This window comes from Neomonachus schauinslandi, chromosome 1, assembly GCF_002201575.2.
Source record: "Neomonachus schauinslandi chromosome 1, ASM220157v2, whole genome shotgun sequence".
Lineage (NCBI taxonomy): Eukaryota > Metazoa > Chordata > Mammalia > Carnivora > Phocidae > Neomonachus > Neomonachus schauinslandi.
The window spans coordinates 58822873-58848737 of NC_058403.1; the positions used below are offsets into that span (position 1 = coordinate 58822873).

General features: G+C 38.2%; 1 protein-coding gene across 1 annotated transcript in view; it reads right to left on the reverse strand.

Annotated features, from left to right (window-relative positions):
* ZBTB20 (zinc finger and BTB domain containing 20) overlaps positions 1-25865 on the reverse strand; it is a 632172-nt gene that overhangs the window by 157886 nt on the left and 448421 nt on the right. Inside the window, exon 7 of the mRNA XM_021692619.2 lies at positions 1923-1962. The gene's annotated coding sequence lies outside the window, so the exon portion shown is untranslated. The remainder of the gene's footprint in view (positions 1-1922; positions 1963-25865) is intronic.

Genomic DNA, 25865 nt, shown 5'->3' on the forward strand with positions numbered 1-25865 from the left:
TTTGATAGGTATCTGGGGCACCACCCCTGGAGCCATCAGCTATGTCTGTGGGGGTACTTGAGGACAGCAGGACTGTCACAGGCCGTGTCACCCTTGAAATAAAAGCAGCCTCAGGAACAACCCAAGCAAGCATGAAGCCTGGCCTGGGGGTGGGACAAGGTTAGTGGGTATAGGAATGAGCTGTCAGCCCATTACAGGTCATTCTCTCAGCCCTGTCTCTGGTTAAAAACTAGGATCTCTCTAGAAGCTGCCTGATTAACGGTTGAGGTAGCATAGAATCAGTTTCACATTTTCCTATGAGCCAGAAACAGCCTTTCAATTACATTTTTATCTCAAAGGTCTCCCCCTCGATTTCTAATCTGTGACACAGGTCTCCAGTTCCCTGTATTGCTTGTGTCTGAGGCTTGCCCTACAGTGCTGACGTCATAATAGCTGAGCTGTGCGGGCAGGAGTGCACTGTGCTGACTCATCCCCGGTGATGTGAGGATTAATGCCTTGTCTAACACGGAGCTATTATGTGAACTGTTTTTACACAAAAGAACTGTAACGAAAATGATTTGCCAGTCGGAGGACTAGAAATATGCAGTGCTAGGTAACTGAAGTAGGGATGTGGAAACATAAAGTGGTAACCATAAGCATGCACACTGACACCCTCCAAAGCATTGACAGACCTGATCTATCAACACAGAGAATAAGGAATAACAAGACTTGTCAGGGGCAGGGAGGATCCACCCCTGCTGTATAAATGCATTACACACAGTCCCCGTCGTCTTTGGGGAGTTTCACCAATCTCCCTTCTCTGTCAAATGGCTGTCACTTTGGACTTTAGCCTTATGGTCTGTCCTTTGGGGGATTCTGCTCTCCTGAATGTATTTGCAACTATCTTCTAGGAATGTTAGTGGAAGCCACACTCATGCAGGCGAGCCAGGGAACCCCCTTTCTGTGCAAATGATTACCACACAAGAAATACCTCAGAGTGAGAAGTCAGTGAAGTAAGACAGATGCTGCGAATAAGGGACAGCGTTCACCAGAGAGCTCAAAGCAGCTGGGAAGATACTGATGATTATTTATCACATAAGGTGACTGCCCCTACCTGTAGCATGTCTCGGGCGGTGTCTCATGTAGTTGAGTGACTAAGATTATTTGGGTTCATTGCTGTAGAATCTCTTACAAGCAGCCCGAGGTAAAACTTACCCAACCCATTCCATGCAGCCTGGTTTGGGCTTTAAAGAACAAATATTCTCTCTTTTCATCTGAAATCATGTTTCCTCTTTTTTTTTTTTCTCCCTTTTCAAATGACTTCCCATCTTTTCTAAAAAAGGACGGTACCTTCTATAGCCCTCTTGGCACACGTAATCCCAGATTTCTCTCTCTCTCTCTCTCTTTTTTTTTTTCCTGGACTTGCGATGACAGGCACAATTTTAGCCTAAATGGATCAAGCCTTATAGTTCACGCTTGTACTTCTTGAGTAAAAGAGTATTGGAGATTTCGTCCATAAATGAAAGCTCTAACCCAGAAGTTCAAATTAAAAACTATTGGACCTAGAGATGGGGGTATAACTGAAGAATAAATAATTACCCACTGACTGACAGTGGAGCAAAAGCCTGACTGTTGCGGATATCTGGCTGAAGCATGTAAGCTCTAGTGGAGAGGAGCAGTGACTTCTGCAAACAGCAGCTGCGGCTGAGTAAAAGGCAGTCTTTATAGACGTCCAATGCCTGAGGCCGTGGTCTTTTCAGCCCCCTCAGGGATGGCAACTACCACCACCACCAATAGCACCGATTCCAAACACAAAGGAAGCTAATATATAGTGAAGAAGTGCTGGAAACCACAACAAAGTCAACGAGAAAACATGCCAGTAAAGATCCGAATTTCCCAAATACGACGCCTTCTTGAAAAGTAAAGAAACCACTTTTACTTACATAAAGAGAAGGGGCAGGCCACAGACTGATGGTCACGGAACTGGAAAAACAAAAACAAAAACAAGGAATTAAAAATAAACCTAGTGATACTGTAGGGAGAAGGAAAACCAATCTAAGTTATAGACAGAACTGGTTGCTCCTGAGGATGGGCAGTAGGAGCCTGTTTTATTACCGTAGCCCGAGAAAAAAAAGAGATCCAGACCCATAAAATTTTCCAAAGGTGTAATCTCCTGCTATATGACCAACATAGTATTTCCAGGCACGAGGAGTGCCAACCTCTTTCTTTGTAAACTTCATTCTGATCCGAATGATATGGGTATTTTCTTTTTTTTTTTTAAAGATTTTATTTATTTATTTGAGAGAGAGAGAATGAGAGAGAGCGAGTACATGAGAGGGGGGAGGGTCAGAGGGAGAAGCAGACTCCCCGCCGAGCAGGGAGCCCGATGCGGGACTCAATCCTGGGACTCCAGGATCATGACCTGAGCCGAAGGCAGTCGCTTAACCAACTGAGCCACCCAGGCGCCCGATATGGGTATTTTCTAGGGCTGTGCTCTTTAATACAGTAGCCACTATCTATACTTACCTATTTAAATTAGTTAAACTTGAATAGAAAAACGAAATGTTTAGTTCCTTAGTCACACTAGCCACGTTTCAAGTGCTCAGTAGCCACCTGTGGTTGGTGGCTGCCTTAGAGGTAGAACATTCTATCACTGCATAAGTATCTATTGGGCAGCACTGACTAAAATAGGTAAAATCTTTACTGTGTAGTACAGGACAAATTTTAACTAATTTTGACAAAGATGAATACAACTCTGATAAACTTTGGCTCTTCTAAGGGTAAATTCAGTATGTTTAATGTCCAGAAGATCCTCTGGACAGATGTAACACCTACATGCATTATCGCCCCTCAGCTAACAACCTGATGCGATGCAGCCTCGTGTTGTCTTGGTGCAGACTGAGGACCATATACCGCCTCCTCTGCCCCTTCTCTCCAGCCTAGGAGTGTCCCCTCCGACAAAATGATTTTAAATGAAAACATCTGTATCTCTAATGATGAAAACCTCAGGTTTGCAGGGAGTTGATCTTAACAGTTTCTCCTTCTGTATTTCAAATCAGATAATTCTCCTTTGTTATCTTCAACTCACAAGCCAAATGAGCTATGACGGGACTGGCCTGCTCACCACTGTTTTAACAGCTTCTCTTATAGAAAAATAAAACAGAAGTAACAGAAGATCCATGAGAGATTAATAAACCAAACAGGGATACTGAAAAAGCAAAGCAGGTCTCTCTACCCACACCCCACTCAAATATATCAAGGACTTAATATATGCTGATTGAATTCTTGCCTCTCTGACACCATGATTTTAACCACTTCATAGAAGGCTTCCAGAAATATGCAAAACAAACCATACTAAAAGGGATCAAGAAGAAGGATGTGATTATATAACTTAGCACAGAATAAGGCTAAAGCAAACACAAACAAACCTGTCAAAGAGATTTCACTTCTCAACAAGTTTTCTAGACAAGTGCACTATCATAGAGGTTCCTCCAAAGGAAAAGTTTCCTCTTTATCACCTATGGGAAACCCTGTCCATGCACATGTAAGTGTGAAGGATGGTGTTGTTCCCCTCCTTGAATAAGAAGAGTTAAGATGAAAATCTGCAGCCTGGATCATAATGTATGCTAACACAAGAGAGGCTGGGAGTCTCCACTGCTTTCAAATTTTTTCACAAAATTGATGAAAACTTTGAAAAGTTTAACGAAAACTTTAAGCAATATAATTAGATTATGTATGATTCATTGAAAGTACATGCAAACTTGAACTATATATAAAGATTGACTAGTCTTCAAAGACTTTAAAGTTCTAAGTTTTGCTACATTCTAGTCCCTTCCACAAGCCAGGATCCTAGACCATTGCACCGGTCCATTTTTTAAATCTCCTTCCTTCCTTCCTCCCTCCCTCCCCCCTCCCTTCCTTTCTTCCCAACTTTTCTGAGCTTGCTTTTTTCCCCAACCTTTGGGAAAAAGGAGAAAATGTGATTAGTGGTTATCTATGAAATATGCTCACTTACCATTTCTCTGTTGCACATTATAAACCCAATAACTCTCAATAATACATTACGCTTTTTTAAAACTATACTTAGCATCTGTGTTCTTATATCTGAGCACATAACTTTCCTTTTCAAATTTCAAGGAGCATTTATTCATAAAAGTTAATCAGTCAAAGTTAAATTTTTGATGTGATCAAAAGAGATCAATGTAAATTGTACCCAGATTGACTAATACATCCAAGGTCTGGAATGAAGAAGAAATATCTTTTCTGGATGTCAAGTGGTGACACACAGGCTGTCAATGACAGGAATCCAAGATGGAGAGAAAAATCACAGTGTGTATGTCACAGTCTAAGACAAATTAAAGCCAAGTTAAATTGAAGATTTTATTGGATATAATTGTCTTTATATATTAATGAAAAACAATAATACCTATCCCAAATTTAATATTAAGGCTAAAAATTTAATCTCAGAGTTCTTATACAATTTATAAATGTTCATAAACGTCAAAAGGCCCCTACTTCTTGATTGAATTACAATCTGCAATTTTGAGAATATGTATTAATCTACATAGGTTTATTCCTCCTCAGTTCAAATTGTTATTTTATTGATATGTGTGCCCTTTCCGCCTGATGTTCACCTTATATGTCTGTAAGTTGTTTTCATCTGAAATGCAAAGAATTATCTATGATAGTTTTGCATATGATGAAAAACATTTGCATTTAGCATGCTAGGCTCAAAGCATAAATATCTAGCAAAGAATATATAACTATAAAGCCCAAATGAATCAGGACCTTAAAACATGGTGGGGAGGCAAGAGTAGTGGGGGGGGAAGGGGTGGTTTATGGTGAAGTCTAATTGTGTTCTGTGATTTCCCAGTAGAAATTATTGTATAGTATCAATCTCTAAGGAACCAAATGTATTATTAATTAAATGTATTGTTAATAAAGATTAGTCAATTCTGATTTCAGTTTATGTAATGTTCAAGGGCAATGGTTTCCAACATTTTGAGGTGATACAGATCCCTATGAGAATCCCTCCCCCCAAAAACTTCTTAAAAACACCAAGTTTCAAGAATCTTCCAGACTCCCTGAAGGTCATCCATGAATTCCAGTTTAGCCACCCTCGGCCTAGGGGAGAGGGGAGAAAATGCCCATGCAATTCCACTGCTTATCACCTCTAGGAAGCTGAACAAGTCACTAGGACCTGGAGCCAGGAGCAAACAAACGTATAGGAAATAGAGCTCTACATGGGTGTGTGTGGCTAGGGACATACAGACTCCTCTAAAGGCCTCCCAGACTCTGACTTACCTAGTTCTTTACAAGTTCTTTTTTTTTAAAAAGTCCACAGAGGCTTAGGAACAGTGAAGAAGAGGAGTAGTGAGCAGAGAAATGAGAGGAGTTGCTATTTACTCAGCACCTTCTGTGGCTGCAGGCATCCTGCTAAGTAAATGCTTCTCAAATTTGAATGTGGATATACCCAGGGATGTGGAGCAATGTTAACAGAAGCGCACCAGGCTACAGAATACATAATAAAGACATGGCTGTCTTCTTGGAGGGTCAGTTGTCCTTGTGGCTAAGTAGTTTAAACTCTTATTTGTACATACATTTATTTATCTGATAACTATTTCTTGGATGTTATAGAAGAAATAAAACAGCCACTATTCTTGTCCTCATGGAACTTCTGGTTCGGTGAAACAAGTAAGAGCATATGGAGGAGTAGAATGCAAAATGTGCATGTATCTGTAGGATGAACCCTGAGACCTCACTGAAAAGTCTCATGTGTGGCAGACTGCTTCAGGCAATGGCCCGCACCCTGAGGACTGACTGGATCACTCACTCTAACCTGAGGATCACCTACGCGGAAGAGTTTGAAAAGCAGCATTAGCAGTAGATCATTTCATCCTGACTAGAAGAGCAAATACTGTTAATTTCCAATTTACTGTAGAACAAGGGAGATTTGAGAAATTAGGAAACTTACCCCAAATCCCACAGCTGCTGGGATCTGAGTAAGTTTGTACCATTCCAAAGTCTACATATTTTTAACCACTAAATTACACTACATCTAGGTATTTCCCATTTCATGTTTCCCCTTGAAATGAGGGCTCATTCAGGATTTTGTAGGCTAGTTTAAGCTTCTCCTTTGGAAGGAGACAGGTTTGGCTTGATTTGTATTCTAAATATTTCACAGTGCTAAGGGAAAGCTATTATTATACCCATTTTATGGTGCGGAAGCTGAGCCACTTGCCAGCCGAGGTATCTGGCTGAGTTAAAAACGGAATCGGGTTGTCAGTCTTTCATTCCTCTTGACTGACTGAAGCCTAGGCAGCAGTACTGTCCAAGGGCTTTTTTGTACATGGGATTCACACTGGTGGAGAAAGAGTGAGAGAAACTTTGCAAAGGGAAAATAATAGTGCAATACAAAAATGGAAAATAAGTAATCATAACTCACAAAAATTGGTTACTTTTAGCACTGTGAATAGAAAAGAGAGAGCTTATTCATCACAAATGAATCAGAAAATTAGAATGTGTCACAGCATTGATGATAGAGCTGAGGAATTCAGATGAACTGAAGTTCAACACTTATCCTTCTATCTGAAGAGGGTAAATGGTGTGACAACAGGGCAGAAATGACCTCTTACATGCGCCTTTAATCTTTCCAATCTTTTCTCTTCAACCCTCTCTCTAGAAGTTAGGTGGGTTTATATCTTTGTTTTCTATGGGTAGAGATAACATTTTAACATCCTTTTAATGTTCTAGAAGTATTGTGTTAATTAATTCTTATGTGGGAGTCATTCCAAATAGTAGGATGAAGATTTTTACCTTATTGATTTTCCTAATACCTTTCTGGCTTCCGTGTTTTCAAAGGCTGAGGCACTATTGGATTTTTAGATTCATATGTCTCTCAGAATAAGTGCCAGCTTCATAGGTTCCTGTCAATTGATATTCCATCTTTTCTATGGATACATGATTTCCTTTATCTGACAGATTCAAGAAATTTTATGCTAGATTTAATGACATTTCATGCGCCCTGAATTCAGAGGTTTTTAATTCTCTATTTTCTATCTGGCAAAAGGTTTACAAGTTAAAGTCAGATGGAAGGGTTATTCGATGTGCATACAGATCATGTGCAATCTCCCACTAGCTAGATTTTGGGGTCTCCTGAAGTATTTTCATTCCTTTTGGTCAGTCTTAAGACGACTATAAATGCCACAAATGTTCATTCATATCTTAAGGTCTGCTTCTCAAGACCATCCATTTTTTTTGGATCCATCTTGAGAAGAACGATAAGGAAATCAGTGATGCCTTACCTCTCCTTAATATGAAAAATGTCTACCTTAAAAAAAATTTAGGTAATGAAATAATGATCAATAAAAAGAGAATTCAAAAGCTAAAGTTCAACATTTAGGTCTAGGACTATTCCTAGGTCTGAGACATTGCTAAGACAACCTGACACTCCACCCCACCCCATACAAATCCTCCCAAGTCTTCCTGATTCTTACAGGTATAGGACCTGAAAGATAAGAACGAAATAAAAGCTGGAGATCTGGGTGGGGTGGCAGGGCAGGGCAGAAGGAAGTGTCAGGGACTGAATTTGTTTAATACATTCAGGATTATTTCTTATAGCTCCTAAAATAGACCTAACTCTGTTATGAAGACAGTCAAGAGCTCTCTACAATCTGATCTCAAACAACTTTTCCTTCTATATCTCAAACTCCTGAATTGTAGCTTCATGAGTTTCAAACAGATTGGTAAACCAGGACCATTTACTATGGTACATTGATATCCTTTAGGGGATGTTAAAAAGGTCTGGCATTGTTATCACGTAGTCCAATCAATTAGAAATACCTGGTTATAATGCTGCTCACAGACCACAATTAATGCCATTTGGCACAAAAAGGTTATGTCTATTACAAGGGAAACTCATCCTGAGATTCCTCAGTGTGTAAACACAGAAAGTAACATGTTAGTGGTACAGAGGGCTTTGGAATAAATATGGGCACAGCAGGAGAAAGAAACATCCAGATCAGTGCGAACAGAAGGCTGTTTTTACTCAAATGGTTCCCTCAAAATTTTTTTTTTTAAATCCAAAGGAAAAAATCACGACATAAAATTTATACCAAAAGATACAAATTAAGCAGGTACTTATACCCAATGATCTGTGAGATACTAACCCAAGAAGACAGCATGGGCACAGTATGTGTTTTAAAGACTTGGAAAGAGCTTTCCACAATATAGATTGAAAAATGTTACTTTTGTCCTTGTCACCATCAACTATTTGCTTAAGAGAATTCAAGATCTTTCACAATCTGGCCCCAATCCACCTCTCTTGGTTTTTGTTTGTTTGTTTGTTTGTTTTTGTCCCCACCCCCACCAATGCTGCTTCCTTATATTCTGTGACAGGCTACTGGCTCCTCCCTGAACATGCCTAGGACGTGTTTGTCTTTGAGCCTTTGCTAACAGTTCACACTTGAATCTCCCAAGCCTAGCATAGTGTCCTAAACACAGCATGACACTCCAACATTTGTTGAATAAATGCTGTCTCTCTATTTTAGGAGACAAAGATGATAGAAAAAAGTTGTTAAATCAGTAAATAAATAGCACAAGAGAGAGGTCAAGGAAAAGTTAATTTTAGTGTGTTTTAGGAGTGGGGGCAAGATGAGCTTTAAGATTAGGAAAACTGATGCTCTTTATTCTTGGGTCTAGCCAGTGCTATGAGTCAGTTACTTTTTTGGGAACAAGTTTCAACCTCAAGGTTAAACGAACACAAATGCTCTGTCCATCAGCATATAATGAAAAAGCTGTGCCTATTTCCACATCAGCTCAGTGAAATTAAAATATGCAGTGTCTTTCTCAGAGGCATCATATATGACAGAACTTTTTAAAATAGTCCCCTTTGCCACTCTCGTACAGAAAGAGCTATAAAAACAAAAGTAAATGTTTAAAAAAACATTGGGATAATTTTGCTTCAGAAAGAAAAAGCTGAGGTATATCTTCATGGTTTTCTGACTATAAGAGTTGTTATAAATAATGATCGACATTTTTGTCCTAGGGCATAATGATATTAAACCGTCCAGTGAAGAATTTAAGTTAAGACTTAAAGATGAACATCCTAAATGTGCAAGTGGTAAATAATCAAATAGATTGCTAAGAGCAGTTATGAAATTTCTATCTTCATGGCTATTTAAAAACAGGAAAGATCTTCATCTATTCTGGATGGAATAAATGCAGCTCTGCCTCCAGTCAGGAGATGGATTCAATAACTTCTCTCATTGTGATTAGCTCTTTATGGCTACAAAAATCCTATAACATGTTGATCCTAAAAATTGTACAGAATCACAACACAGTTGAGTAAAATACATTCTACAGTTTGAAGAGGATTAGGCAATACAAAAAAATCTGTAAGTTACTAAATTCAAAATAGTATCTATAATGCTTACGTCTTGATTCAATTTGCCAAGTTTATATGTCACAAATAGAATTGAGGAAAAATATACTTGAATCAACTATAGGTTAAACATATGATTAGCTAGAGTAAAACATTCTAACAATTAATTCTTTCATGTCTAAGAAATGTAGCTGAATATTTCATAAACCTGGTATGAATATGCATATAAACTCTATCTCAATTTAAAAAAAAATTAGAAAAGACCAGAAAAATAATATAAGAACTCACTATTATTATTCCCAGGACTATCTTCAAAGACATCAGGAGAATCAGTGAACAAGTCCTTTTAAATGATCAAAATGGGCCCCATATGATTAAGAATGTAAATCTAGTAACAGACTTAGAGAAAGCTCTCACAGGGGTAGCAAGTTACTGGCTTTCTTGTTTATTTACCTTGCAGTTTTGGAGTTCAGCAGAAGTGTCCATTACATACAGCACACGGGGTTAGATGAACAGTTCCAATGACCTTGTCTGAACCAACTTCATTTAAAGCAGTTTGCTACATTTCTTAATTAGAAGATGAGCCTATTCTATCTATGGCCCACATTTGGACTGGATCACTGAACTATTGCCCAACTCTTATAAGCAAAGCACTAACATGTACCAATCAACAGGCAGCCCATAGCAGAGGCATCAGGAAGGTCAAAATACACACACATAAGAAATTGGCAGTACATTATAGAAGAAAGCTATTTCTAAAGATGGACTTTGGCTACTAAAGCCTTTGAGTGTTATTCAACTTTGTTAGGAAAAAATCAGTACCAATATAACTTGTAATAATCTGGTTAAATAAAAAGATTGGGAGAAAGAAATACAGTTTTATTTTGCAACACATTATTTTCATAAGAACATGAATCAAAGAGATAAACTATGCCAATTTCTTCATAGCTAACTTGTTACAGGATATTGTTCTAGTCTTCATTAATGATTTCTTGAGGTTGGTTATGCTATGATCAGGATTTGGAAGGATAGAGGTCTAAGACCTTTCAAAAGCAACATTTTTGTTGTTGTTGTTGTTCAATATCACTACAGAAAAAAAAAAAAGCTTTAAGCTGACTTTGACAATCGAACTAGGATAATGGTTGCTGCTTGTAGCCATTGCTTATGCTGTTTCAAATGACAGGATCAAGCTAACCACCAACTTGAATTTTGAAAAGTTATGGTACAATAAGCAATAACGTCAGTTGTTAGAATTCATAAAACTTACACCAAAATTTATGGATGCAGCAAAAGCAGTTCTGTGAGAAAATTCATAGTGATAAATGCCTAACTCAAGAAATAAGAAAAATCTCTAACAAGAAAAATCTCAAATAAATGACCTAACTTTACACTTTGAGGAACTAGAAAAAGAACAAACAGAGCCCAAAGTTAGTAGAAGAAAGGAAATAGAAAAGATCAAAGCAGAAATAAATGAAATAGAGACAAAAAAAAAAATAGAAAAGATCAATAAAACCAAGAGCTGGTTCTTCCAAAAGATAAACAAAATTGACAATCTTTAGTTAGATTCACCAAGAAAAAGAGAGTGCTCAAATAAATAAAATCAGAAAAGAAAGAGGAGACATTAAAACTGATACCACAGAAATACAAAGGATCTAGGTGGCTACTATGAACAATTTATATGCCAACAGGTTGGACAACCTAGAAAAAACGGATAAATTTCTGGAAACATGCAACCTGAATCATGAAGAAATAGAAAATCCAAACAGACCAATTACTAGTAAGGAGATTGAATCAGTAATTTAAAAACTCCCTATAAACAAAAGTCCATGACCAGACAGTATCACTGGTGATAATGTTTTATCAAACAGTCAAAGAAAAATTAATACTGATTCTTCTCAAATTCTTTCAAAAAATAGAAGAGGAGGGAACATTTCCAAACTCATTTTATGAGGCCAACATTACCCTGATACCAAAACCAGACAAAGATACCACAAGAAAAGAAAATTACAGGCCAACATCCCCGATGAATATAGACTAAAAATTCCTCAACAAAATATTAGCAAACCTAATTCGACAATATATTAAAAGGTTCATTCACCATAATCAGGTAGGATTTATTTCAGGGATGCAAGGATGGTTCAACATCTGCAAATCAATCAGTGTGATACACCACATTACAAAATAAAGGATAAAAATTGTATGATCATCTCAATAGATGCAGATGAAGCTTTTCCTCTAGGATCTGGAACAAAACAAGGATGCTCACTTGTGCTACTTTTTTTTTTTTTAAGATTTTTTTTTTTAAAGCTTTATTTATTTATTTGACAGAGACAGCGAGAGAGGGAACACAAGCAGGGGGAGTGGGAGAGGGAGAAGCAGGTCTCCCGCCGAGCAGGGACCCCGATGCGGGGCTTGATCCCGGGACCCTGGGATCATGACCTGAGCCGAAGGCAGACGCTTAACAACTGAGCCACCCAGGTGCCCCTGTGCTACTTTTATTCAACACAGTATTGGAAATCCTAGCCAGAGCAATCATTCAGGAAAAAGAAATAAAAGGCAACTATATTGTAGAAGAAGAAGTAAAACTGTCACTATTTGCAGATGACATGATACTATATATAGAAAATCCTAAAGACTCCACCAGAAAACAAAACAAAACAAAAAACTGTTAGAACTAAGAGTGAATTCAGTAAAGTTGCAGGATACAAAATCAGTACACAGAAATCAGTTGCATTTCTATACACTAACAACAATCAGATAGAGAAAGTAAGGAAACAATTCCATTTATAGTTGCATCCAAAAGAGTAAAACACCCAGGAATAAATTTAATGAAGGAAGTGAGAGACCTGTAGAATGAAAACTATAAGATATTGATGAAAGAAATTGAAGACACAAATAAATAGTAAGATATTCTGTACTTGTGGATTATAAAAATTATTATTGTTAAAATGTCCATACTATCCAAAGCAATGTACAGATTTAATGCAATCTCATAAAAATTGCAATGGCATTTTTTACAGAAATTGAAGAAAGAATTCTAAAATTTGTATGGAAATACGAAGATCCCCCCAAAACCAAGGAATCTGGAGAAAGAAGAACAAAGCTGGAGGCATGAAGGTCCCTGATTTCAACCCTATTACAAAGCTATAGTAATCAAAACAGCAAAAACAGTATGGTATTGGCATTAAAAGAGACACTTAGATTAACAGAACAGAATAGAGATCCCAGAAATAAACTCACTCACATATGATCAATTAATTTATGACAAAGGAGCCAAGAATATGCAATGGGGAAAGGATAGTCACTTCAATAGATGGTGTTGGGCAAACTGGATAGCCATACACAATAGAATGAAACTAGACCACTACCTTATACCATATACAAAAATTAACTCAAAATAGACTAAAGACTTGAATGTAGAAGAAACTCCTAGAAGAAAACATAGGTGGTAAGCTCCTTGACATTGGTCTTGGCGATGACTTTTTGAATTTGATACCAAAATCAAAGGCAACAGAAGCTAAAATAAACAAGTGGGACTATGTCAAACCAAAAATATTCTGCACAGCAAAGAAAACCATCGACAAAATGAAAAGGCAACGTACTGAATGGGAGAAAATATTTGCCCGTGTATCCGATAAGGGGTTAATATCCAGAATATATATAAAGAACTAATACAATTTAATAGTAAAAAAAAATCCGATTGAAAAGTGGGCAGAGGATTTGAATAGACGTTTCTCCCCCCCCCCTTTTAAAGATTTTATTTATTCAAGAAAGAGGGGGAGAGAGTGTGTGTGCACAGACACAGGTGCATGCGTGGGGGGAGGGGCAGAGGGGCAGTGAAAGACTCTCAAGCAGACTCCCTGCTGAGCGCAGAGCCCAACAGGGGGCTCAGTCTCATGACTCTGAGATCATGACCTGAGCTGAAACTAAGAGTCAGACATCTAACCAACTGAGCCACCCAGGTACCCCGGATAGACATTTTTCCAAAGAAGACATGCAGATGGTCAATGGGTACAATGAAAAGATGCTCAATGTCACTAATCATCAAGAAAATGCAAATCAAAACCACAATGAAATATCTCCTCACATCTGTTAGAATGGTTATTTATCAAAATGATAAGAAATAAGTGTTGGCATGGATGTGGGGAAAAGGGAACCATTGTGCACTGTTGGTGGGAATGCAAATTAGTGTAGTCATTATGGAAACTGGCATGAAGTTTCCTCAAAAAATTAAAAATAGGACTACTATATGATCCAGCAATTCTACTTCTGGGTATTTATCTGAAGAAAATGAAAATACTAACTCAAAAATATATATGCATGCTCATGTTCAATGCATTATTTTTTTTACAATAGCCAAGATATGAAAATAACCTTAGTGTTCATCAGTGGATGAATGAATAAAGAAGATGTAGTATATATACACAACGGAATATTATTCAGTCATCTCAAAAAATGACAGTTGTGACAGCATGGATGAAACTTGAGGGCATTATGCTAAGTGAAATAAGACAAATAAGAAAAAGACAAATACCATGTGATGTCACTTATATGTGGTATTCAAAAAACAAAAAACAAAAACAAAACAAAAACCAAGCTCATAAATACAGAGAACAGATTGGTGGTTGCCAGAGGTGGGGGTAGGGGGGTGGGCAAAATGGGTGCAGGTAGTCAAAAGGTACACTGTTCCGTTTATAAAATAAATAAGTGATGGGGATATAATGTGCAGCATGGTGACTATAGTTAATCATACTCTACTGAATATTTGGAAGTTGCTAAGAGAGTAAATCTTAAAAGTTCTTATCACAATTAAAAAAATTCTGTAACTACACATGGTGACAGGTGTTAAGTAAACTTGTGGTGATCATTTTGCAATACATACAAACACTGAATCATCATGCTGTATACCTGAAACCAATATATCATTCTAATATAATGTATGTCAATTAAACTTCAATAAAAAAAAGAATTTATAGAACTTACTCAAGGCCTGTCTCCCTCCATCTCTTCTTATTCCCACATCCATATTTTCACCTCCACATGCCTATCATATCAGGCAGTTGAAGAAAAAGAAACAAATGTAACTGGGACTACCTCTGTGGGGACACTCTCAGTCAGCTCTCTGTCCTCCTCAAGTCCAACTTGCTCTCAGTTATCTGAAAATCTATTAATTTCATTCAGTACTTCCTCCCAGGGGAATCTGCATTTTCTTAACTGTCTTTACAAGATCTAGATTCAGGTTTTTCCACAGACAATGGAGGAAGTATGGCAATTATGTTTGTATGTGGTGGTGGTGGTGGATTCTGCTTTGGACTTTCCAAAATTTTCAATTTTACTGCTTCCCCAATTCAAGAAACAAATGTAGCTTATAGTTTAAATGCAAGCAAAGATATATATATTCGTGTGCATGCGCCACATATATTTTTTTTTCTCTCAAAAGTAAAATATTTTGGGATTTTTCTGTCCATACACTCAAGAATTGTTGTTCCTACTGATGTCAGAGTGGTTTAGGCAGAAGCAGAATAAAACAGGGATTTTTGCATTGACACTTCACTAGCATATTCTTCGGTAGTGATTTCCTCATAGTTAATTTCCACTGGTTCCTGGCCCTTGGTTATCATATGCTCAAGGAGTCTTTTTCACAGTATCTCTCTTCCCTAGAAAACCCTGCCTGCGAAATCTCCCGTAAATACCTGAATTCTCAGATTCATCTATTAATGATCTAGGCATTGAGGATGTTTCCCGCCCGCTTTTTCACCTCCTACTTCAGTAAGGGCTCAGACTGTAAACAAGCTGGTAGGGATCCTCCAGGCCCAACTCTGGCGGAGCTCATCTCAGCAGCCAGGGAACCTGTGGCAGTCTGCGAAACACAATTAGGAAAATAGAAAGGATTCACCCATACTTTCAGGAAGAAAGTATTTTGTTTCCAAGATGAGACCCAGAAAATAAGGCACGTTAAAGAGAGTGAGCAAGATAATACGATTTTAAAAAGAGTCCAGTGGAGGTCAATTGCAAGAAGTGCAGATTTGCCAAGGTGTTCTCAACCGCAGCTTCATTTGCCGTGCCCGACCGTGGCCCACACCAGACACTTCGAGGGAAGTCCATTCTTCTCTGACCAGTGAAGCCCTAAGCACTCGTTGTGCAAAAGGGTTCCTTTCTTGTCTCCAAAGGCAATCAATTTGTGTCTCCAGAGTCTGAGGGTTCATAGCTTTCTTTTAATTTTACAAGTCTGCACGTGCATGGTTCTTCCTGCATGATTTGGTCCTGAGGAAGTGACCCACCCACAACTCCACAGAGCTAATTAACCCCATACTGAGCGGCTTTTTTCCCTCATTTCACACATCCACTCAATGCTTTAAATGACCCAGCAGTAGCATGATCAGATGATTTTTTTTTTCTTCTCAGTGAGGAAAGCACAATGATGGGAGAGCTAGGATATAACTGCTCTAATTCAAAACAGCAGTGTAACCCGAAAATACTACCAAATAACATTTTATCAGAAGGTGCAGAAATGCTCAAAAATGCTTGAATTAAACACTTTCATGTTACTCATTCAATGTACCGAGGTCAAATAATACATAACAAATACTGAGGTAGAGAAGTTTGATCTATATCCAGAATTTTTTTTAACATCTCATTTTACTAGAAAAGATAAAAAAGACCCAATCTTCGTCCTTGTCTTTGACAGCTTCAAGAAAAGGGCCAATGAGAAGAATGATATAACCCATCTTTTTTTTTTTGTCCACTTCAAGGAATAGGCCCAGGTTTTCCCAGATTTATTTTTGCCACAAAGTGATTGCCTTGAAAACTCTGAGATGATCACTGTTTTCTAACTTTTCAAAAAAGAAAAAAGTGAACATGATGATGGTGGGTGATTTAATGGAATCAGCTTGTCAATGTGATGAAACTGAAAATGCTTTTACAGAATATGTCCACATGCTAAAATAAAAAAAGTCTTTAACATAATGTATATAGCATAGAGTGGTTTTTGTCATGGCAAAAGAAAGGAGTATCATTAATTTAGACAGTAAGTGTAAGGTTCTGCTAGAAACCCTCATGGATAAATCATGGAAATACTTCTCGGGCAGACAAATGGAGCCAGACAAGTCCTAGTTCGTTTAGGAGCTATTGAAAGAGCCATCAGATTTTAAGTCTGTCATCTCTGCTACATGATAAGAAAAATTCTGGGCTATTTCCTTTGGTTATACTAGTCTATGGCTTCAGAATTTTAAAGATTTATACATCAATGGACAAGAAAATGACCTCCCCTGAATGTCCCATCTTAGGCAAACTATCAGCTCCCTCACATTCTCAAAAGCATGTGTGCCAAATTGGCTCATTCTGGTATGACTTGGTCATACAGCATGCACATCTTGTGTGAACTTTCAACCTCTTTTTCCTCTGCAAAGTGATTTATGCACACACAAGTACATGCCCAACATGCCCAAGAATTCCATAGTTCTTAGCACAGCAGACAGTCAGTACAAGGGAAAACCTATCTAATATTTAAAATTCTTGTTTGAGGTGTCTTAAAAACTATGCTTTGGAACCAAAGACCTTGTGAAAGTTCTAAAACACATTCACTATGGCTCCCTAAGCTTCTTGTAGGTATGGCTGCACACCGGGAGTGTTAGGTGGGTAAAACTGATTCAATAGGCAAAGAAGGGGGTCCAATGAGGCACAGTTTTTTTTTTTTTTTTTATCTACAGTGGTCAGAAATTTTATATTTGACATATAGCCTAAATCAAGCTCTTTGGCTGAAACTGCTTCATCTGGTAATCCTACAATCGGGTTGTTGTGATTTCAAAGACTCCTGCCCATCAGACTTTTCCAGCCTCACTGACGCTTGGGATTCTGAAGCCCTTACCATGGCCTATGAAGCCCAAGCCCTCACTACCTCTCTGAATTCATTTCCCATCACTTTCATGTAAAATTGGTCCAATTACCAATAGAACGTGGTTACCTAGGTGGGTGAAAAAGAACAGGAATGTGAATGGGATTAAAATGAATAAATCAATAAAAATTAGTGACTTTATGCCCTTGTTAAAATTCAACTATCTCATCGGAGAACCTAACTAAGTCTCTGAACTTTTCTTGAGAATTGGTCAGATAAGGGAGACTATGCGAAGAACTGCCCAGATGGAGGCATGTATTCATTAATTTAAAAATGTTTTTTCAGAGTCTATTATTAAAAACTCTGCTAACTGGACTCCACACCTGCTCTCAAGGACCTTTCACTCTAATGTATGCTTTAGAAAGTTACGCCTCCATTATCACTGACAGGTTATTAGCCCACTTAGGTAAGTTATCATAAACATAACCTCTCTTCTTGTTCCTTATTCATTCTTTTCACCTGCCCTGTGACATCCACTAAGCCCTCATGAATGATCTCTTTGTGGTCTATCTTATCAACTCTGCTAATTCCTACTTAGGTAAGAAACCCCTTCCCCACTACCAATTACATTTTCTTTCTCAAACAGCTGAGAAAATATTATAAAAGTCTGCCCAGAACTATTTAAGTGTTAGAAATGGGTCCTTACAAACTTATTTGAAACAGTATTTTTTTTCCTTTTTTTGGAACAATTAATGGGGCCTCAGCCCCTAGGAAGAATATCTTGAGTTACAGGCAAATTATGAGCCAGGTCTGCCAGACACAGCACTCACTACTCTCTAGGATAGGACATTTCAGCACCCAAAAGAGGATCCCAGTCTTATTCAAGTAATCTCAGTCTCAGAGAGGATTTAACGGAGCATGTGTCTCTGGTCTCTAACCTCCTTATAAGGAGGTATCCCTCCATCATATTTTAGTCTTTTCTAAACTTAGAAATCGTAGGTCAGTGTCAATGAACATGACATAAAGAACACTAACTCCTCAGCTTATTAAACTTTTTCTTCCTCATACGCCTTTTAAACAAAAATGGAAGAATGTAATATATGTACAGAGCAGCAAGTGTTCTCTCTCCACTTCTTTTCAGATGCTTCCTTTTTATGGTGATGGAATTACAAATACCATTGTTTTACCTCCACGTTAATACTCTTATTATCTTGCATAAACAGAAGTGAACAAATACGTACATGACACCAATCAATCCCTTCTTCAAAAATGTGGTTTTCATCTTTCTAAATAGTAGAGGAAGAATTAATGAATTCAACCTGTAGTTTACCTGTTTATATTTTGAATGTTAATAAAGTAAAACCAAATTATTGTAGAGTTCTTTTCAGATTTACATCAGCCATTAACACTCTCCATGCCAGCACAGGATAGGGGGAGGGAGGGACTAATGACAGTGGGTCCAGGCCCCCAGAGTCAGCGGGTAAGGGGCTTGAGGGGCTGGAGAGGATGTTAAGCTGCTCGAGCAGGAGATTCCAACCTGTTGGGTAGATAGGAGATATTTGCTGGCAGTGAAAAGATTATTTTTGTAGAACAAATGGCTAGGAGGAGGTCATTTGGGGCATTACGTGAGAGCAATATCAAAACCAAACATAAAAGCATTATTAGGGGACTAGGGAAAAGGGAAATCACTACCTGTTCCATTTCCTCGTTGGTTTTCCTTCTTCGCTAGTGTGCTTTCTCTTTCCATCACTACCTACTCTGTCCCCTCCATTCTTCAAGTTCTTTCCTTTACCTCTTTATAATAGAGAAGCATGTAAGGACAATTTTAGAGGATAGTAAAACCAAAAAAGACTTTAGACAAAAAAGGCTTCTGACAATATACTTTACATTATATATACAAGCAAATACAACCTATATTTGATTGACTAAGAACTAGAAACTGGGACTTTTGAGATTTAAAAAATTCATGATATGTCTGGTCATATTAATCTCTAGACCAGCTGGTTTTCAGCAGTGCTGGAAAGAGCTTTAATAGAGTCATGAGTAGGGAAAAAATGGAATTTTATAGGGATTTATATTTGTAAGGAACTTCTTTAGGGTTGTTTATTGAAATTCCCCCCAAATTATTTTTTGACTTATACATAGACAATATCAAGAGAAAGAGCTTAAAAATTCTCACAGGGTTTAGGAAACCACTAAACCCACTGTATTATGTTCATCACAGTCACTCAAGCAAGTAGAGGATACGTAGAGCATGGTATCTCACAGTGAATAACATGCTTGGCTACCTCGCCAGTGTGACATATGGAGACTAGGTCCACAGGAACAGGGCTCTCCTTATGAAAAACACAGAGAGATACCTAGGTTCGTCTGAATGCATAGGGCATGAGGGGTTAGCTGTACAGTGTCATCTGGGAGGTACCTAAAAGTATTCTCTAACCAAGCCCCAACTTTTTAGCCCTGTCTTCTTGGAAAAAAAAAATTCCAATCCAAAGCTTATGAGAATACTTTATTTGGTCACTGGGTGGGGGGAAAGTTGCTGAGACAAACCACCACATTCAATGCCTAAAGTCAGGAGGAAACAAGGAAAAGGAGACACAGAAAGGGAGAGTAAGTGCCAAAGGAGTGAGTGCCAGCTCTGGAGACTCACTAACAGAATAAATAGAGAATCTTAGAATGAGAGAAATAAACAAGCACGCTTTGAGGGAAACATCAGTACGCTTTTGGAATCTGAGGCAAAAAGTAAAAATATTTGCCTCTTGTCAGTTATTATCACCATTGCCCCATTTATTTTACTTTTATATACACAAGTAACACGCTTTCTCTAAGGATCCACAAACTGCAATAATGGTGGTAATGATGGCAAAGTCATTAAGTTACATGAAGTTATTTGGCAGAGTTGAGAATGAAATCCTAACCTGCAGGCTTTTTCTGGGTCTAGTCTATGCCTCCAAAATGTTCAGTCTACTTCCTGTGATTTCTTTCAAACCGGTATTTTCAAAAGACAGGTATGGTAGGGGCAGGCTTCCTTAATGGGCTATACATGGCTCCAGAAAACAAGTACTGTACCTTCTTCCCAAAGACTTTTCTTTTTTTTTTTAATTTAATTTATTTATTTGATAGAGAGGGGCACAGCGAGAGAGGGAACTCAAGCAGGGGGAGTGGGAGAGGGAGAAGCAGGCTTCCCGCCGAGCAGGGAGCCCGAGGTGGGGCTTGATCCCAGGACCCTGAGATTATGACCTGAGCGGAAGGCAGATGCTTAACGACTGAGCCACCCAGGTGCCCCGCTTCTTACCAAAGACTTTTCGACTTTCACTTTTTCCCTCTTTCTTCCCCCAGACTTTTTTAATCTCCAATTTCTTCTCTACCATCCAGGACCTCAAGATCGTTAACTTTAAAGACATCTAGTAGCTCCATTAATTCCCTCATCTATGGTTCTCAAGTGTACCTAGTTAGTTCTTGAGCCCAGATGAACCTGCTCATGTGTGTTGTCGTCAGCTTCCAGGCTGCTGAACAATGCTGGACTTCCCAAACTGTACAGCCTGGGGCCTCTCCAGAGTCCTGGTTTCCAGCTGGTGTTTTAGAACTGCTTTACAAGTTCTTTTATTGTTCTCAGTCATTTTCCTTTTTTATTCCCCATCTTCCATTTATCACTCTAGTTAACTCCTTCTAACTTACCTCCTACTCTTCATTCTCAACTAAACTTGTCTCTTTTTTTTCAGAGAAACAGAGGTCATCAAATAGCATCTCTTCCCTCCACCTCTGTCAGAACCCACCTATCACATCTCAGAGACCTTTCTTTCTAGTACCGATGACCTGCTCCAGGATCTTATTATATCAATTACTCCTGTCTTCTGTCTTTTCCCTTTTTTTTTTTTTACTGCCTGCCAACATGCTTCAGCGGTCCTCATTTAAAACAAACAATAGCAACCATAACAAATTAACAAATAACAAATCATCTTCCGTGGACCTGATCTTTCCTTCCTTTGTACCACCTCCAAGCTTCCTAAAACCCAGATTTATTCCTCAATGCATTAAAATCTGGTTTCTCTAGCTGTTTCTAATTAAACTGCCAAGGTCACCAAAAACCTCTGAATTGCTAGTTCCCAAGGTCCATTCTTCATCATTTTATTTCTTTCTTTTTAAAGTCAGGTTCCTTGATGAATAATTTACATACAATTCACCTTTTTTTATACTCTTCTATAGTTCAGTAAGTTTTGAATTCTCTGCTGGTTCCTTGATGTCTGTAAAATAAAGACCAAATGCCTTTGATTCATATTCAGTTTCCTTCAGAATCTTTAGCAGTCTTCCCCACAAAACCTATTGTTGGTCACACATTATTCAACAAAATATGCTATGTACATTCATGCCTCTTGGACTTTCTTCATGTTCCCTCTCTATATTATAAACATACAAGTTTTTGTGTAATAGAGTAGATGCTATTAATATCATCATATCAATTTCCATATAGACTCATGAAACTAGATGTTATTTTGACAAGTTGATGTTTTCAAAATAGAAATTAACCATCAAAATAGTACTACCTTAAGATTTGTTATTTTAGTGTTATTGAGTTGAATTTTGTCCTCCCCAAATTCATATGTTGAAGTTCTAGTCCCAGTACCACAGAACATGACTATATTTGGGAAGAGGGTCATTGCAGATGTGACTAATAAAGTTAAGATCAGGTAATACTGGAGTGGAGTGGGCCCCTAATCTAATATGATGGGGTCCTTATAAAAGGGGAAAGGGGAAATTTGGACTTGGACATGAACACAGGGAGAACACCATGCGAAGATGAAGGCAAAGATCAGGGTGATGCCAAAAAACATCAAAGATTGCCAGCAAACCTCAAGAAGTTAGGAGAGAGGCATGGGGCAGATTTTTCTTAGAGTCCTCAGAAGGGACCAACCCTGCGGATACTTTGATCTTGGGTGTCTAGCCTCTAGAACTGTGAGACATAATTTTCTTTGTTTAAGCCACCAGTTTATGGCACTTTGTTATGGCAGCCCTACTAAATGGACACACTTAGTAAATGAACCATCTTTGAGTATATGTGAATATTCATTATCTCATTCACTTATCAAATATGAGTGCCTGCTACGTGCTAGACACTGTTCTAGGATGTTAGGATGCATGGCATCAAAATATATTTGTTGAATGAATAAGAACTTGATTGTGTTCCTGTGTTTTTGATGCAGTAAAAAGCAATTAATCTATCAATCAATATAGGATTGATTTAACGAATGCTTACACTTATTCATTCAACAAATATTTACTGAATACTTACTATGTGTCAAATACCATTCTGGGCACAGAGGATAAAGTTATTGAGAGGACAAGTTCTCCACCTTCATGGAGCTTAAAATCTAGTGGGAGAAACAGATATCAACAAAGAAAACTAGTAAATAAATCACATAATTTCTCTCTGTGCCCCACATTGACAATTATACAGTTATCCTCTAAACCCTGTAATTCTTGAACAACGCTCAGGGCATCAGTAATGCTTTAAAATATTCCTAAATACCATGCGCTGTTCTTTCCCTTACATTCCTACAATCTCTAAATAAGTCTGAAATATCCCTAAAACTAATGAACTTAAGCTGTTTTCTAGACTTTCTGATATAAGTGCGATTTTAGGAATTTACATGTTACTTTAGGGTCTACAAAATAATGATCAAAACAATAAAGTCTGATAGTGGGGGTAGGGTAATCCACAGGCAGTGCATGGGTAAGTGTGTGGGCAGGACACCTCAAAAGCTGGGTTTCTCAGTCAGTCAACATATATTTCTTAAGCACTTACCATGTGCCAGCCCCTGTGCTGAAGAAAGTAGAACTGTGGGTAGGGGAAAGGCATGATGCTGAGCCACAGAGCTTATAATCGACAGAGAAACACCCAAACAACTAATTTCACAGTCCGTTCCTTAATTTCGATTATGATAAGGATATAGGAAGAGTGTTAGGAGAACACTGGGGGTTGGGGACTTTGCCATGAGGGTTTTGTAAGAAGGCTTCCTTGAGGAAGTGATGTCTGAACATGGCTTTGGGGCTGGGGTACGGGTATTTGTTTGATCAGGGATCACAAAGTCTTATGTTTCTTCTTCCTCATCTCCTTTCATCCACGTGCACACATTTCAAACACTTAAAAGCATTCTTCAAATATACTAAGAACACCAAAACTAAACACAAGAGAAGGACTCTCCAGAGGAAAAGAGGCCAAAAATAGAAGGGAAAAAAAACTCCTAATCTCACCATTTGTTTTGAAAACACCCAAAATGATTAAAACATATTATAAACTAAAACATATGAACTAATCACTTGCCAAGTTTCATTTTTAAATCAGTGCCGTTTTTGAGGTTCATAAACTGAGAAAGTCTTCAAATATGAACTTGGTTTTTCTTTTCTTGGCCCTCGGTTGTCTTGAAGCATTTGCTGTTAGGCTGTGTCAAGGCAAAGGGTTCCAGCTGGTTAGGAACATGTGGCACACATCCACTAGAATGTAAGCTCCACGAGATCAGGAGCTTTGTTGATCACTGCAGCCCTGATACACAGAAGAGCGCCTGGAAGGTAGTCGGGATTCAACAAATATGTGCTGAAGTAGCCACTGAATGAATATTCTGGGCCTTTGAAGGAATTCTGTAACTTTCTTTTCTTATCCAAACCACATCTTACTTTAGGTTCTTACCCTGGCGCAATTTTTGCCCCCACCAGGGGACATTTGGAAGTGTCTAGAGACATTTTGGGTTGTCAAGACTGAAGAAGTTGCATTTAATGGGTAGAGGTCAGAGATGCTGCTATACAACTTACCATGTACAGGACGGTCCTGAGCAACAAAGATTTATCTGGCTCCAAATGTCAACAGGGCCAAGGTTGTAAAATGCTGCTTTAGGCCCTTTGTTTCTATTGGGTTGTACCTGGGAGTCCAATCCTCCATATATTTGAGAGGAAGCTGAGTCCTACAGGAAGCAACCAAGAGAGCTTTCTTGCTTCATTCTCCTTCCTTCTTCCCAACAGAACTGCCTCCACCCTAAGGCACATTGGGAGACAGCCATTTTGACTTTTGCCCCCACTGGGTCAGTATGCAGTTGTTGGGGAAACCACCTGAAAAAGTCTGTCTCTACAATGGTAGTGAATAATTTTTATAGCTTACTGGTAATTTTCCCTGAGTTTACCTAAGAATATAGCCTAATTTCAGTAAAATTAGCTTGTTTACAGACTAGTCATGTATCTCTAATGTCATCCTCCCCTGATTCAACCAGTTTATCCATGTCTGGTCAGAAGCTATGCACTGGTCTAGCTTTATTCATGATAAATAAGATCAACTTCACGAATTCCAACAAAACCCAATAATGTGCCTGTAGAAAGACTGGGTTCATAACATTTCCTCTGCTCCCTTCTTTGCCCTGCATATTAAAATAGTACTATCTGATTCCAGTTTCAATGGGGAAACCTCCATGGTGCCAAAGGAGTAGATGTGCCGATTTCCCCACTATAAAGGTTGCTCCAGTAATCTTGGTATTGTGGCATGTGTCCCAGTTACCATAGAGACTGCATACACTAACAGTGTAGCATTAAGATTGGTGGGGAAGACACATTTCACAGAAGCTTTTTTGGAGGGATAAAGATAAGACACAAGAAAGAAAGTGAGACTGCCAATAAAGAGCACAGCAAAGAGAAGTCCCTAACAATCATAGATTCTAGAAATTCAGGACAACAGAAATTACAACTACCACACTAAAACCAACATACACTTTCCATTCAAAGGCTGCCTCTGTCAGGAAAATTTCAAGTATGAGGAGAAAGAACAGATACAAAACATTCTAAAATAAAAAGGTAAATAAATGAACCTACCAAGGTACAGAGGTGACAAAAGTGGTATGGCCAGAAAAAAATATTTAAATAACTCAAGGCAAGGAAAAAGTAAGTAATCTAAAAGCACAATAAAATTGGAAGTTATATTTCTGTCGGATGGCTGACTTACAGAGAAGCTGACCCTCAGGGAGTAACTTAAGGTCTGAGTGCCTCTGTTTCCTTCACTGCAAGTGGAAAGAAAAAAAAATAAAGATGATCTCCCTCTTATTTGTTAACAGAGTTCTTCTTAAATATCCCAGTGGTTTGTGTTATGACAGATGAATATGATCCATGCCAGTCAAAGAAAATCTGACAAAAACTGTTAGTGAATACATAAATTAGGGGACATTGTTCATGATGCAAATAGGCTTATTCCATAGTTCCTTAAAATAATGAGAGCTTAGAGTTCACTAAGAGTGTGATCTTACGTATGTTCTTTTTCTCTGCATTCAATTTTGAGGTATCCTGTTGTTACAGAGATCAGACATGTATGCAATGTAAAGGGTTCAGGTGTTGAATTGTAGATGTTTTTAAATAAGAAGAAGGTTGGAGATATGATGTGGACTGGTGTAGGGGATAAGGGGAGTGCATTTAAGAGGAAATTAGTCTAGGAAAATGTCAGATAAGTGATTAGAAGTTCCTCGATGTCCAGGTCACATCTGGCAATGTTCTATTACACATACTCACACTATTACGTCCACTGCCCATTGGATACCCATGATTCCCAGTTTTAATTATCATCAATATGTTAATATCTCTCAAATCTGTATCTTGAGCCATTAGTTCTCTCCTGACCTCTAGTCCTCTATATCAAAAGAC